Below are 14,240 nucleotides of genomic sequence, written 5' to 3' on the forward strand. Positions count from 1 at the left end.
AAAACCCAAATAAATAAATACTAAGCTGAGGATATAGCTCCATGACAGAGCCTTGGCTAACATTTGCAAGGCCCTGGGTTCAATCCTTAGTGCTAAAAATGATTAAAACCATATAACATCAATCAATAATTAACAAAATAAATATACTCAACATACTTGTGGAACTCACAGCAGCTGTGTCTGCACAGGACCCACACAAGATCAAGCCAATCAGTATGCCAGCATGGTTGGGGAAAGGCACACAAGCCCTCACCCCTAGCTGAAGGGTTATTGACAGTTGATGGCTGCTGGGAAACGGAGAGTCAGTTTCTCCCAGAGACGTGGCTTCTGACATACAAGCAGCTGTAATTGGACTCAGTGAGTTTTTAATACAGGACTTGAAGTTTGGTCAGGGACATACAGGAGGTTCTAGGAGGAGCTGGAGGAGTGGGAGATATATATGATAAATACATTGTATAGATACATGAAATTCTCAGAGGATTAATAAAAATATGTTTAAAGGTAAAACAGAGCCCTGTGTTTCTGTCTCTATGTAGATCCTAAGAAGCGATAAAGTTCTGTATTATGCAGTTGGCAGTCTTTCTTATTTTCTTCTTAAAACTACTTTTCTACCTTTTAATCCTTTCCCTGTGTCCCAAATCTTGATGGTTTTCTGCCCTGGATTTCTGCCTGTCCTTTCCCAGTATCTACTTAGTTCTGGATGGGGTGGGGGAGGAGGGACAGAGAAAAGGGAGGATGGAGAGGAGTGAGAAGGGGAGGGGAGAATATTGATCATGCAGACACTGTTACAGAAGCTCAAGTGACTCTACTAAGAAAGCAGCTCAGCTCTGCATCACCCCCACCTTCTCAACCCCATTTCCTCTAGGACCCATCCGGCATGTGCTAAGGCACCTGTGGTCTTCCAGTGCCTATGATGGGGGTGTATACCATCAGCTTCTTCTATCTGTATTTATTCAACACTGCTATAAATAGTTCCTAAGTTGCTACGTCTTCTCTTCATAATTACCCCTGCTACTTGTAAGCTATCCCATGGGGTAAAATGTACCATGAGGAGAAGCATCGTTTTTTGACTCTTGAGTTCCTGGCCTTTTGAAATAAATAATGCCATAATGAATACCTTGCATCAAGAGCCTCTCTTCCCTATTATGAGTCAGAGGGGAAAGTGTTCCTGGGATTTTTGTTTTGTTTTTTCTTTCTTTCTCTAAAACCCAAGGAACATTTTCCAAGGTTTTTTTTTTTTTTTTTACAAGGTGACCCATCCTCTTTTTATCTTACTTGATTCTTGTGTGATCTTTTGGTCACTGGAACCAGGATTTAGCTGCTATTTCTAATGACTTTTCCCAGCCACAAATCTCTTTGAACAGTTTCTTGTTCTCAGAAAAGGCCAGAAGAGTTACATAGATGCTGTGCTAAGACTTGCCTCATTGTAGCCAACTCTGCAGACAGGATCCTGTTCAAGGACAATTCCATCACACAGGACAGACTCAGCATGGACAGGCTTGTCTCAGCCTGTGGGCATGCATCAGCCAGAGGGCATGCATCAGCCAGTGGGCATGCATCAGCCAGTGGGCATGCAGCACTCCTTCATCCTGGAGCAGAAGTGGCAGAAAGTGCTATCCATCAGAGACAACCAGGAAAGCTGGGACCTCTCTAACAATTGAAGACAGAGTACATTTGATGCAGCCGTTGGTAGCACAGACAATGGGAAAGACTGGAAGTTAAATGGTCTAGTGAAGTAATCAAGGATGAGAAACAGTGGGAAGTCACCACTATCCATGGCACAAAAGGCAGACCCAGAGCCATCTTGCAGAAGCTGTACCCAGTAGCCTTTCCCAGAAGAGCTGAAGTTAGAAATGAGAGGTTGCATGCCGCCCTACTGGGAACACTGAGCAAGACAAAAGAGAGGGGGTGCACTGACTTCTTCCTCATGCTCACTTGTCATTTTGCATCAGAGCCCATTGATGGTGGGACAGTACTGAAAAACAGTGGCAGGGAGGCTGTGACACAGAATTACCCCCCACACAAGGTAAAGTGGGGGAGAGTGAAGCCAGGGGCCACACAAACTGACGAGGAAAAGCTTTTCCATGGACAACGCGGTCAAGAAAGTTTTTTTAAGAAATCATACTGAGCAGCTTGGGAGATGGGTCAGTAGGCAAGAGTGTCTGCTCTGCAATCTCAGGGACATGAGTTCAAATCCCCAGCACCAAAGTAAACCAAACCCAGACATGGCCCTGCATGTTTATTACTCTAGCACAGCAGGACTGAGGTAGGCAGATCTGGAGAGCTCACTCACTGCCCAGGCAGCCCCACCAAAATGTCAAGGCTCCCAGTTCAGAGTGAGACTTTGTTTTAAGGCAATAAGGCAGAGTGTTAGAACACGCCCAATATTTTCCTCTTGCTTCCACATGCACACACTCACTGCATGGCCAAAGAGCCGTGAGCTTGCAACACACACACACACACACACACACACACACACACATACACACACACACAAACCGTACTGAGGCTGAGAGTGCAGAGTAGTTGTAGAGAGCTACCTGAATATGCACTGTCTTGGGTTGGAGCCTCAGCACCAGCCCGGAAAATTTTAAGCCTGCACCTCAGCCATATCCATCTATTTCTTAGTTGTAGATGGTTCCCTTGGCTAGTTTAACCCTGAAATATAGTTTGTTAACAATTATCAATAAGTCTTGGAGATCATAGGTTACCACAATACACATGACCCAGTAGACACTTGGTGGGCTGTCACTGTAGAAGTATGGTCATGCCCCTGGATTCCTCTGGAAGACAGTACACTAGGCTAAATCTTCCCTGTGGCTTCCGGGGGCAGGGGGCTGCCTAACATCTCCTGCCATGGGTTCCCAACCTCTTCGAGAGTACATTTGGCCCCTCCTAACATTGACTGAGCTGTGGTTTCTGTGGCGTGTGTCACTGTGTGACCCTTGGCTGCAGGAGACAGTTTGGCTGCCACTTTGGGGGAGGAGATTTAGTGTTGGGAAGTCCAAGTTGGCCAATGGAAGGCTGTTTGTTCACCAGGTGCCAGGTGGCCCCACATGTGATAAATATCCAACCTTTGCCCCCTGCCCAGGGTTCCCAGGTATTGCTTCACTCATGACTCTGGCTAACACCAAGGGGATTGCTAGTACAACCCATAGGTGATCGCCTACCAATGGACCTACTATCATGGAGCTGCCCTTCATGCCCTGGATTGACAGGGCAAAGCAGTCTCCCTTAGTCATGGGATAGCCTTGTCTTCTAGTGGTGTCACACCAGAGAACCTGGGGCATGCCCACACCCTAGAGTCGTAAGCAAAGTCAAAGGATGTGCTGTCTCATTTGTACCAGACACTGCATCCTTCCAAGCTCCTGCACAGATGAATGAGGGTTAGATGTTCTTGTTTTTCCAAAATTAGATGACCATCTACCACAAGAATGTGTAAGTGTCAGTACCATCTAGGGAGAGGGGCTAGGAAGAGAAATCCAGGTTCACCCATGGGGAGATCATTTTATGAAGCTATCCAGAGAAGATCAGAAAAGCCTTTTAGCTCATTTCCTCTGAGGCTATTGTAGAACAAGGCTGGTTGGGTTATTTCTGTAATCACCATTGACCAAGTGCTCCTTCGTTGTCTTTCACTATACTGGTTCTGGGGATGGGTAAGCTAAAAAGAGAAACACAGTGTGGCTGGTTCTTTCTTTCCTCCTCCTCTTCCTTCTTCTTTTAAAGACATAGCCTCCTGTGTAGCTCAGGCTGGCCTTAAACTCACCAGGTAGCCTGGACTTCCCTGGAACAAATTATCCTCCAGGAGACCATAGTTTCTGCTTTCAGGAAACTGATGGTCCAATTAAAAAAGGCAAACAGATAAGTAGACAGTGAGGTGTGGCTAAGATCTACAAGAAAAACAAGAATAAAACAAGGTGGGTAACAGAGAGGGAACTGAGATGGATCGGAGATGGCTTCAAAGACAAGAGTGTTGCTTGGTCCTGGGCAGGCCTCTAAGGCTTCTATGGCACCTTCTTAGGGATGAAGCCAGATAGGATGTATCTGTGTGCCTAGACAGTGATCTGTAAAAGAGGCTCTCAAGTGAAGGAATAATGAAGTTGTAGGCGTAGGGCTCTACCATGGAGTTATGTTAGAACCTGGTGTTTCTTCCTCAAAGTGCTATCTTTGGGGATTATGGGAAAAACTTCCTTATTACTTCTTCTGCTCTTTAAGAACCAAAAACAATGCATTAAAAAACAACATACACAGCCAGGAGTGGTGGTGCACTTTAGTTCCAGCACTCAGGAGGCAGATGCAGGTAGATCTCTGTAGATCCAAGGCCAGCCTGGTTTACATAGTGAGTTCCAGAACAGTCAGCTTTATAGACCTTCTCTCAACAAACAAACAACCCCCCAAAACAAACAACAAAAACAAAATCAACAAAAAAAAGCCACACATACAAAGGAATAAATGTAGTGTAGGTAGACACAATATGAATTATAAATGATTGGCAAACAGCTCAGGCTTGTTACTAGCTAACTCTTACATTTAAATTAACCCATATTTCTTATTTATGTTTTGCCATGTGGCTTGGTACCTTTTCTCAGTATGGTATGCTCATCTTGCTTCTTTCTACATCTGCTTGAGACTCCTCAGACTCTGCCCTTCTCCTTCCCAGCATTCTGTTTGGCTTTCTCAACTGACCTTATCCTGTTCAGCTATTGGCCAGTCAGGTTCTTTATTAAACCAATCACAGTGACATATATTCACACAGTATAAAGGAATATTCCACAATGTAGTAAGATTTCTAAAACTTTGCATCTCTACTGAGCATATCCAGATATTTTTCTGTCACTCTTCCATAAGCAGTGAGTGTGAGCACTTGGCGCATTGCATGCACCTTGTGTGAGGTCTTACGAGCCATGCAGATGTGATTGAAAGGATGTGGGAAGCTGTGATCAGGCTCTATGCTAAGGCTACCCCATTTTTGCATCAGAGACTTGAGCATCTGTGGATTTCGACAGATCCTAGGTATGCTCTTGAGGACAGCAACTATGAATGAGTGTCTGCTGAACAGCCAAGTATCTTTGACCAAAGCAGGCTATGAGTATCATTTGGTCCAAGCAAACACCAACCAAGCTGTGTTCTAAGGGATCACATTTGAGATTCTTCGTGTATCTTTTAGTTTACCAGCTCCTTTCTGAGGGCACACCTGGAGTTTGTGTCTCAGGGCAGGTTTGGAAAGAGGCTAGCAGGGGAGATCAGAGAGTGACTGGGAAAGAAGGCTAGATGCCGGCTGGAGAGGTCCTGTGGAGGAAAGAACGTGCTTAGAAGTACAGGCGCCACGCTTCCTTGCAGGGTGCCGCTAGCTGCCCATCCTGCTGTCTCACCCTGGTTCTGGACTGACTGGCTGTGACCCAGGCAGCTGCTCCTAGACAGGAGATATGTTTCATCCCTGTGGTGACTGTGCCCGCGATAATTTACATTTTGGTGCAAAAGCATCTCCAACTCCTTTGAGATGAAAGACTCCATATAAAACTGAGTTATGGCCCTGCTTAACACGAGCACCCTGGGTTTCTCCAAAAGTGGAATTAAACCCCTTTGGCATCTGGGACGAGCTGCCTGGAGATGCTCCTTGGTCATTTCAGCAGGCTGGGTTCTTTCTGTTGATCCCGTGTGCTGTAAATCATCCCCCTTCAAGTTCAAAGGCAGTGTTTGCATTTGCCAAAATCCCAAGGCAGAGGGGCGCCTACTGATCCAAGATGAGGCTGTCTTTCTGCTTCATTAGTTGTTAAGGAGGTGAGGAATACACACACATACACACTCAACCATGCTCATCTGCAGGCCCATCCTTCCTAGTAAAATAGACCACAGCAGCTATTTCCTCTCCTTTTGCCTTCTTAGGGATCCCCAGGACACTGGCTCTGTTTGCACACCGCGTGTGTCGCTTGGTCCCACACCTTCACTGTTTATCACTAAAGCTCCCTTCTTTGAGCAGAGAGGCAGTCAGCAGGCCTGACTTTCCCTGTCCCGAGTGCAGGACTCCACATCCAGGCAGCCCAATTCAGCCCTGGACTTCTTAGACTATTTGGCAAGACATACCAATGTGCTACCTCCTCTTTTAAAAAAAAAATGGCTATTTTAACCTCGCATTTAGGAAAAGTTGGCTTGAGTTTCCCCTGCCTAGCCTCACACCTAATAGAATTCTGTTGTCTGGAGGTGGATGGCACCTGTGTGCCAAGGAGCCTCATGCCCAGCCCTCCTGCCGCTGACTAGGGACCTCGTGGGTAAAATAACAGCCTCTATTCTGAGCTCACACATAGAGCTTCTTTCTACCAAAGGCAGATTTGGGATTTAGAAAACTCTCAGCAGAGGCTTCCTGTGGCTTCGGAAGAACCCGTAGACTCTCACAGAGGATCAGAGATCTCCTCAGGTAAACATCCCCCCTCACCCCCCTCCTCCTTGTTTTGTTGAAAAGCTGATTAAGAAACCAGGGTTTGGAAGAAGCCGCTGCTCTCTAGCTTTCTTATGGTGAAAGGGCTTGTTTCTGTTTCTCTGAATGAGGAATAAAGACAAATCTTGTGGAGAGAAAACTGCAGTGTGTTCTCTTTGGAGACGGGGCTGGGTGTCTAGGTCACACACAGGCAGAGTGCAGCTTCCTTAGAGTCCAGCTAATCCTCTGCCTGGCGCAGTGGCCCTGGGACTGGTCACATGACTAGCCCTTTCAGAAGTGGCCCCTAGACACTCATTGCATAGGATGGCACCAGGTCGCTTTCCCTTGCTGTTTCTCTTTAAGCAATTGGGCACTACTGTATCTATCTTATTCCATTTTTAAATGTGAAATCTGTTCTCGTGTGTTCTATTTGAGTAATTTTTAAACCTACACTCTCTCAAGTGATAGATTAAAGATCTGTCTGAAGTCTATTGTAACTTGTGGTAACATTTTCTCTGAATACCAACAACTACGTTCTTCTGAGAGAAAAAGAATGATTCATCTGCCAGATGGACCATTTCTTCTGAAAAACTTACCGCCACCCGCTCCCCTTCTTTTGCGAACCTCTTTGCCTATGAAATCTGTCACCATATCTCGTGACTGAGTAAGGTATTCATCGCTCATTCTCATTCTCCCTTTTTCTCTCTCCCCATTCTCTTCCTCTCCCTTCCCCCGGCCTCTCACTTGAAGAAAATGTCATTCCTATTAGCTGCTAGACCCAGTTCAATCGATCAATTGGGTGTCAGTCAAATAAGCACGCTCTCTGCTCTGTGCTGGGATGTCACAGGTGGGGAAGGCTGCTTCCAAGAATATCAGAGTCAATCTTGGTACTCGGCAAGCAATCTGACTCCCACCTACATCCATTAAACAATCGCCAAGCAGTACCAGGGAGGGCAAAATGACTCGCTGTCTCTTAAGCCACAGAATGTAGACTAAGTTGAAGTGACCACATTGGCAGCATCATTGGGAACTCCCCATGCATCAGGTACTAAGCTAAGCACCCTGAAATCATCAGTGCTATCCTCAAAAGTCCTCATTTTACACAGGAGGAAACAGGAGCTTCCCAGGCCCTGTGCGGGTGAGGGTAAATGGTAGACCCAGGGCTCCAAGCCTCAGCCTGAGACATCACTCACAGGATGGCAGCATCATAAGATGCCCAAGACAAAGCAGTCCCTGGTCTGAGACTAGAAGAGCCAGGGGTCACCCCAGGGGCCAGAGGAAGCAGTTCTGCTGGTAAGGAATGGCTAAATGCACCTGGGATGCTGGGGGCCAGGGCAGTAGTTGATGCCCTACTGTGTGTGGGAGAAAAGGAAAGTGGTGGGCTGTAGAGAGGAGGGGCTGGCACAGGAGACACCACTCTGAGGAAACAGAGTGAGGCTGAGGTCAAACTGAGTGGAGCTGTCTGTGTGCTGGGGGCCTGCTTCCTCTCTGAAGCCTTCTCTTAGCTTACTGCCCATCTCATACCCTCCCTGCTTCAGGGCTCTATCCAAACCCTCCCTCATCAACTAAGCTTCGGTGACACTTCTATTCCAAGAGCACCCTGTGACCACTCTGATGAACTTTCTTTAAACATTGTGCTTAAAGTGCTTATGATGTGTAATTTTCCAAGTGGGTAATTTAGTGGCATTTAGTACATTTGTAGTTTTGTATAACCATTGCTACTATCTGGTTCTAGACCATTTCCATCACCTCCAAAGGACACCCTATGCCCACGGAATAGTCACTCTGTCTCATCCTCACTCCAGTGCCAGAAGCTACTAATCTGGCTAAATTCCCTGGGCTTTTCTTACTTTGCATGGGATACGTCATTATATGTCCTTTGTGCCTGACTTATTTTACTTAACCTTTATTTTTGTGGTGCTGGGATGGAGCTATGGGCCTCCCACATTTTAGGCAAGCAACCTACCACTAAGCAGCACCCCAGCCTGTTTAGCATATTTCTAGCCTTCATTCACAGTGTGGCATGTGCCGGCATTCTGCTGTGCCGGCATGGCTGGCTGGTATTTCATGGTACAGGTACATCACATTTTGTGTAAGCATTCACCAGTTTGTTGTCGTTTTGGCTGTCTCTACCCTTTAGCTATTGTGGATCGTGGTATTGTAAACACTGGTGTGCAAGATTCCACACGAACACATAATTTCAGTTCTTTTGGACACACATGTAGGAGTGGAAATGTAGGATCATATGGTAGTTCTATGTTTATCTTTTTTGAGGCGCAGCCAAGCTGTCTTCACATCCCAACCACTGCTGTGGGAGGACTCGATTCCTCCACATCCTTGTTGTAAACACTTTCTGTCCCTCTTTTTTTTTTTCCCAATCCTGCCTTCCTGGTGGGTGTGGAGTGGCATCTCACGGTGGATTTGAATTGCATTTTCCCAGGGACAGTGAACGTCTTGTCCTGTATTTCTTGGCCATTTGTCCCACTGACTTTCATTTCCTTCCTTTGACTTCATTTTTTTTTCTTGAACATCTTTGTTAAAATAAACATATCTGGGATGGCATAAGCTTTATACAGACAAGGACACTCTTGTGGCTATCCTTGTAACTCAGCACTAACTATAGTCCTTAGTGTTGAGTCTTGAGTAATTGAGAGGAATAGGATGGCTATTCCCAAGTCCTGGATCTAGGACCACACATGCTGAAAGCAGATCCACAGTCTGAGCAGTACTGTGAGGGGAGAGCCTCAGCTGGCCCACCCTACAGTCCTCATCTGCCCTCCCTTGTGGGTGGGTCTGCCCACCTCCCAACCTCCTCCCATTGCTCTGTTGCAAGGGCAGAGGCTGTGGTAGAGAGGTGACTCCAAGATTGTTGAGATCTGAGGTGAGGAGAGCCAGGCCCCAGCAGCAGCAAAGCATGCTGGGAGGAAAAAAAAAGAGGGGACACTGAGAAAAAAAAAATCCAAGTTTAGGAGACTTTAGTGGAAGTGTGGATCAGAGACAACTCGAAGTTTCTGCCACAGAGCACTGGGAAATGACTGTGCTACTCTGTGGAGGGGATGCTAAGAACAAGGGAAAGGGAAGGCTGGTTCCCTGTTTGAAGAGCTGAGAGACCTGAATGTTGACGCCAAAGGTGAGGACAGGTGCAGCTCTGTAGCTTACAGAGGGCATAGGATATGAGGAGACAAAAATGGGGATTCTTGGGAGGGAGGGAGGGAGGAAGGGAGGGAGGGAGGGAAGGAAGATGGTAGGGGAGAGAGAGGAGAGGAGAGGAAAGGAGAGAGGGGGAGGGAGGGAGGGAGGGAGGGAGGGAGAGAGAGAGAGAGAGAGAGAGAGAGAGAGAGAGAGAGAGAGAGAGAGAGAGAGAGAGAGAGAGAGAACCTGGCAACACCTCCCTAAGGCTGCCTCTGTGTTCTCTTCCATTTTGTGGCACCTCTGTGGGGAATGAACTAAGTAACTAAGTTGTGAAGTCTGTCTGTCAAGATCTAGGGGTCTGTGAGAGGCACTGAGAAGTTGGGGAGGGGATAGCAACCCTACAACTTCCTGTTGACAGCTCCAACTCACTTCATTTCAGTTGAGCAACTTGGACCAAGAAGAAGTCTTGGTAGGAAAGTCCATTCCAGAACATACTCTGTTCAGCATACTTATGGGAACTTGCAAAGGCATCCAAGGGATGTTTTTTTAAAAAAAATGTTGGGTGTATGGAAGAGGCCCTTCTTCTTCATTAGAAATTCTCTCTTCCACGGCAGGATAGACGAAAATGTGAGTTTTTGGAAGAAGATGTTTGCTATGTGGCCTAGAAACTGTTGACTTCTGAGTGAGAACTCAGAGGTCAACATTTCCTTCCCGAGACTGAAAAGTGTTTAGAGGAATCTGGTGGTAGCCGTCTTCCTCTGATCGTGGACTCTAAAACTGTGCTCATGTGAGGAGCTGAATGCTGCAGTCATGGATGTCTTCCCCTCAAAAGCTTCTGCTTGGGGTCTATAACACTGTCCTGTGCCTCGACCTCCCTCTAATACAGTGCCCATCTCCCCATAGCAAAGGCATCCTGGTCACAAGGATGCAGGGGTGCCTGTGCTTTTCCACTGTGAGCAGGAATAAAGAGATGTCTTCCGAGAGCCAGGAGACAGCCACCCCGATACCCCGACACTCTCATCATAGAACAGAGCCCTTGACATGTTTTGGGAACATAGTCTCCTGACTAAGCCGTCCCAGGCAGAAGAGTGGCATTCCGGGGTAGGGGTGCACTCTCATTAAATGGGCAGAAGAGAGGTACTTCTGGATATGGGTGCACACCCATTAAATGGATTGGTAAAAAGTTTCTGGAGGTTGAACTCCAAGCAATTCAAAAGTAAATATGAGGATTTTTGTTCATTCTGAAATAGTAGGGGCTTCCCCCCTCCTTCCACCCATCCCCCCTCTTCCCTTCCTCTTCCCCAACCCTTACTTCATTCTTGCTGAGCTATATTAATTTTATATCTTGGAAGATTAAGAACTTCTGAAAAAAAACATGTCAAAATATACAGAATATACAGTGTGTCAAGTATGTTCATTAAACTTAAAAGGCTTAAAAGTCACAAAATGCTTTAGAAAGGGTGTAATCTAATGGGAACATTTCATTGAATACATGCAATAAAACAGCATTTCCTCTTTTAAAACTGTTTAAAACTTAAATATCTACTTTTTATCTGAAATATGAAGTATAAAATTGTATTTATTCATGGGGCAAGCTGAGGTGTTTTCTTCTTTAATTGCTAATTTGTCTGTGCATTTGCCTACCAAGCATTTACAGAAGCCATGGACAGTACGACTGGGAGGGACCCATGAGACCCTGTCCATATTCTTGAGGGTGTCAGGGCCACCACTGTCTAGTCAGTAACCACAGAAGAGAAGTGCAGAGAGGCAGGTGCTGGGATGATGGGCCACCAGGCCCTGTGCATCCAGCTGTGGTCCCTGTGCATCCAGCTGTGGTCTCCCTGCATTTGAGCTGGGGCCCATCCTTAGCATGCCCCACTAGGGGCAAGAATGGGGAACTCCAACAGGCAAATAATCCGTGTTCATCCAAGTTGCCCTCTGTCTATGTGGGCTTTGTGGTGACAGTGTTCCAGAGTGTGGACTTGCCTGCCCCTATCACCTGCGCCTCTTCAAAGTGACACCTTCCCTAATTATGGTTCTACTACCCAGGAACTATGGTGGCATGGGAACATGGCTTGGGGTCTCAGTAGGAGAGGCCACCTTGTCCTGAGGTGATTCTTTCTAGACATTGCCTCTAGGAAATCAACACTAAAAGAGCTAGCACCATCAGGCTAAGGCTGACTTAGAGACAATTCCAGAATAAGGTGTCAGTCACTAGGCTGATGCTTGACACAGAGCCTATAAAACAGCCTTTGATGTTTACACATAGCAAATGACATCTACGACTGTCATTGCTCACCTGCCCCCAGCAGATGACAGACGCAAAATCAGTACTGCGCTGGTGTTGGGCTTCCAAGCACTGTACGAATTATTTTATAATAGCCTTGCTTTACTGATTTTTTTATAGTTTCAAATTAATATTAAATTATATTGTTTCAACATGTGTCAACCAAAGATGAGACTTTGGACCGTGAATGGCAGAGAGAGGTCTTGGGGGCTTAAAGTCACAGCTGCAGGGCTGGTGACCCCAGGAGTTTCTGCCTTTGTATTCTCTTTATCCTTTTCTATACCAACCTTAATGGGGATGCCACAAAGCCACCTCTCTCTATGTGTTCCCTCCTCAGGAAGTTACTGCCAGTGGAGTTCATCTGTTCAAAGGAACATAGAACCTTCTTAGTCGTGAGAGCAGGATACCAGGAGCATAGGCGCCCCCAGCCCCCATGCCTCTTTTAGCATGCAACTTCACTTCTTTAAGAACCAATCTCCCAATCTATTAAATAAAGAGAATCAAGGGTTCCCACCACAGGAGCTCTGTGACACCCTCATGGGTGAATGCAGGCAAAACTCTCAGCCCGTCTGACCCACAGGAGCTGTCCTAACCCTAGGTGAGCCTCCTAGAGCAGAGCCCAGCTGCTGTTCTGCAGCAGCACCAGCCTGCCCGTGGCCAAATGGGCCAGAATCCCACAGTGTGTCAGCAGCTCCAAGGCTGCTTTCCTCTCCCTTCCTTCCTACAGCCTTCTCAGCCCCCACAAACTCTGCACCCCAGAACTCCAAGAGTCATCTCCCTTTTCCTGGAGATCCCTCATTCCTAATGCTCTTCCCTATGCCTCCACTTACGGGCAATCCAATCAGGACTGGAGTGACCGTCTTTGGGTACGCTCTACCTTAGTGGTGCCACAGACTAGCCTCACTTGGAATGGTAACTCCTATGTTATGTTGTACAGCAAACTCCTTGGAATTGGAAGCAGATCCTGTTTGTTGCGGGGTATCCCATAATAATTTGCTAGCTATTTTGTACCTAACCAAGTAGCAGAGAAGGGTTGTTGAACTGAATTGATGGATTGATTCTCTAAATGTTTATAGTCAGTGGGTTATTATGGTAATAGAGGGAGGGCACGTGTGTGTGTGTGTGTGTGTGTGTGTGTGTGTGTGTGTGTGTGTGTGTGTGTTAGAGACAGACAGAGACAGAGACAGAGAAACAGAGACAGAGAGACATATAAAACAGGGTCAGGGAAGGATGGGTTCCTTCTCTTCCTTGCAACTTCAAATGCATGTCAGTATCTTGTCCTCAGTAGACACCTCACAGCTGTCTCTGTAGTAAATGAGTGTGTAACCTTTCCTCTCATTAAAACAAAATAAAATTAAAATAAGAATATTTAATATGGCATGACAGGACTCTATTTAAAGAACAAAGTTACAATATCCATCCTGAATGCTATGTTAGTATAGAGTCAGGCTTTTAAAATTTTTATATAACTTATTACAATCCATATTAAAATAATTATATATATTATACATATACCTATTTTATATGTATTTATATACCTATTTTATACATACCATTATGCATATATTATACCTATTCCCTCATAAAATGCAGTCTCTGGGAATGAGGGTAGATCTAAGTGGCAGAACACTTGCCTAGCAGGCATAAGGACTTGAGTTCAATCCCCAGTCCCCTTCCCCCCGACACACAATATATTAGGATGGGGGCTTGTTCTTATCTTTCTAATTGAAATTTCCCTAGAACAGTGCCCAGCACTATGAATAAGAAACATTAAAGAAAACTGTGAAGCTGGGTTTGGTGGCTCAGGCCTATAATCCCAGCACTTGAGAAGCTGAGGCAGAAGGATCATTCTGAGTAGAGGCTAGCCTGGGCTACATAGTGATAGCTCATCTCAAAACACAAGAAGAAAAAAATGAACGGGAGAATAGTAATTTATGAGAGGAATTGGGAAAGTCGTGGAATTGGTGGAGAAATTCATTCCAAAGAAAAGACGGCATCACCAATTGTTTGGCCTGGGAGAAGAGAAATCAGATCAATACGAATTTTTATCCTCATTTCTTTGGAGGAAACATGGAATGAAACAAGAAATATGGATTTGGGAAGGCTCTTCTGAAGGTTTGGCAGTGTTCAGCAGCAATTTTCCTTTGTAATGGTGTTTCTTATTTCAGATGGATTGGGACTGGGGAGAGCTGGGAATAAGTTTAGGTTTCATCCCCATTTTTAAAGAATTTTCTTTAATAAAGAAAACTATATATAAAACAAAACAAATTGAGAGTTTAGAAGAAGACTATGGCTGGGTCAAAGATAAAGTATGTGAGGAAACCAAGGGTCCCCAGGAAGTTCAAATGAAGGAGGCATTGGGAACAAAAATATGGCGGCATTGCCTAAGACAGGGCCACAGATGCA

The 14,240-nt window shown here is 45.8% G+C and overlaps 1 protein-coding gene across 1 annotated transcript in view; it reads left to right on the forward strand.

The window, feature by feature from the left end:
* Nucleotides 1–6,312: 6,312 nt before the first annotated feature.
* Nucleotides 6,313–14,240, forward strand: part of Jcad (junctional cadherin 5 associated) — an 82,871-nt gene continuing 74,943 nt past the window's right edge. The window contains exon 1 of the mRNA XM_052727402.1: nucleotides 6,313–6,415. The gene's annotated coding sequence lies outside the window, so the exon portion shown is untranslated. The remainder of the gene's footprint in view (nucleotides 6,416–14,240) is intronic.

This window comes from Peromyscus californicus, unplaced genomic scaffold (genome assembly GCF_007827085.1).
Source record: "Peromyscus californicus insignis strain IS unplaced genomic scaffold, ASM782708v3 Scaffold_8__1_contigs__length_139910024, whole genome shotgun sequence".
In the NCBI taxonomy this organism is placed as follows: Eukaryota; Metazoa; Chordata; class Mammalia; order Rodentia; family Cricetidae; genus Peromyscus; species Peromyscus californicus.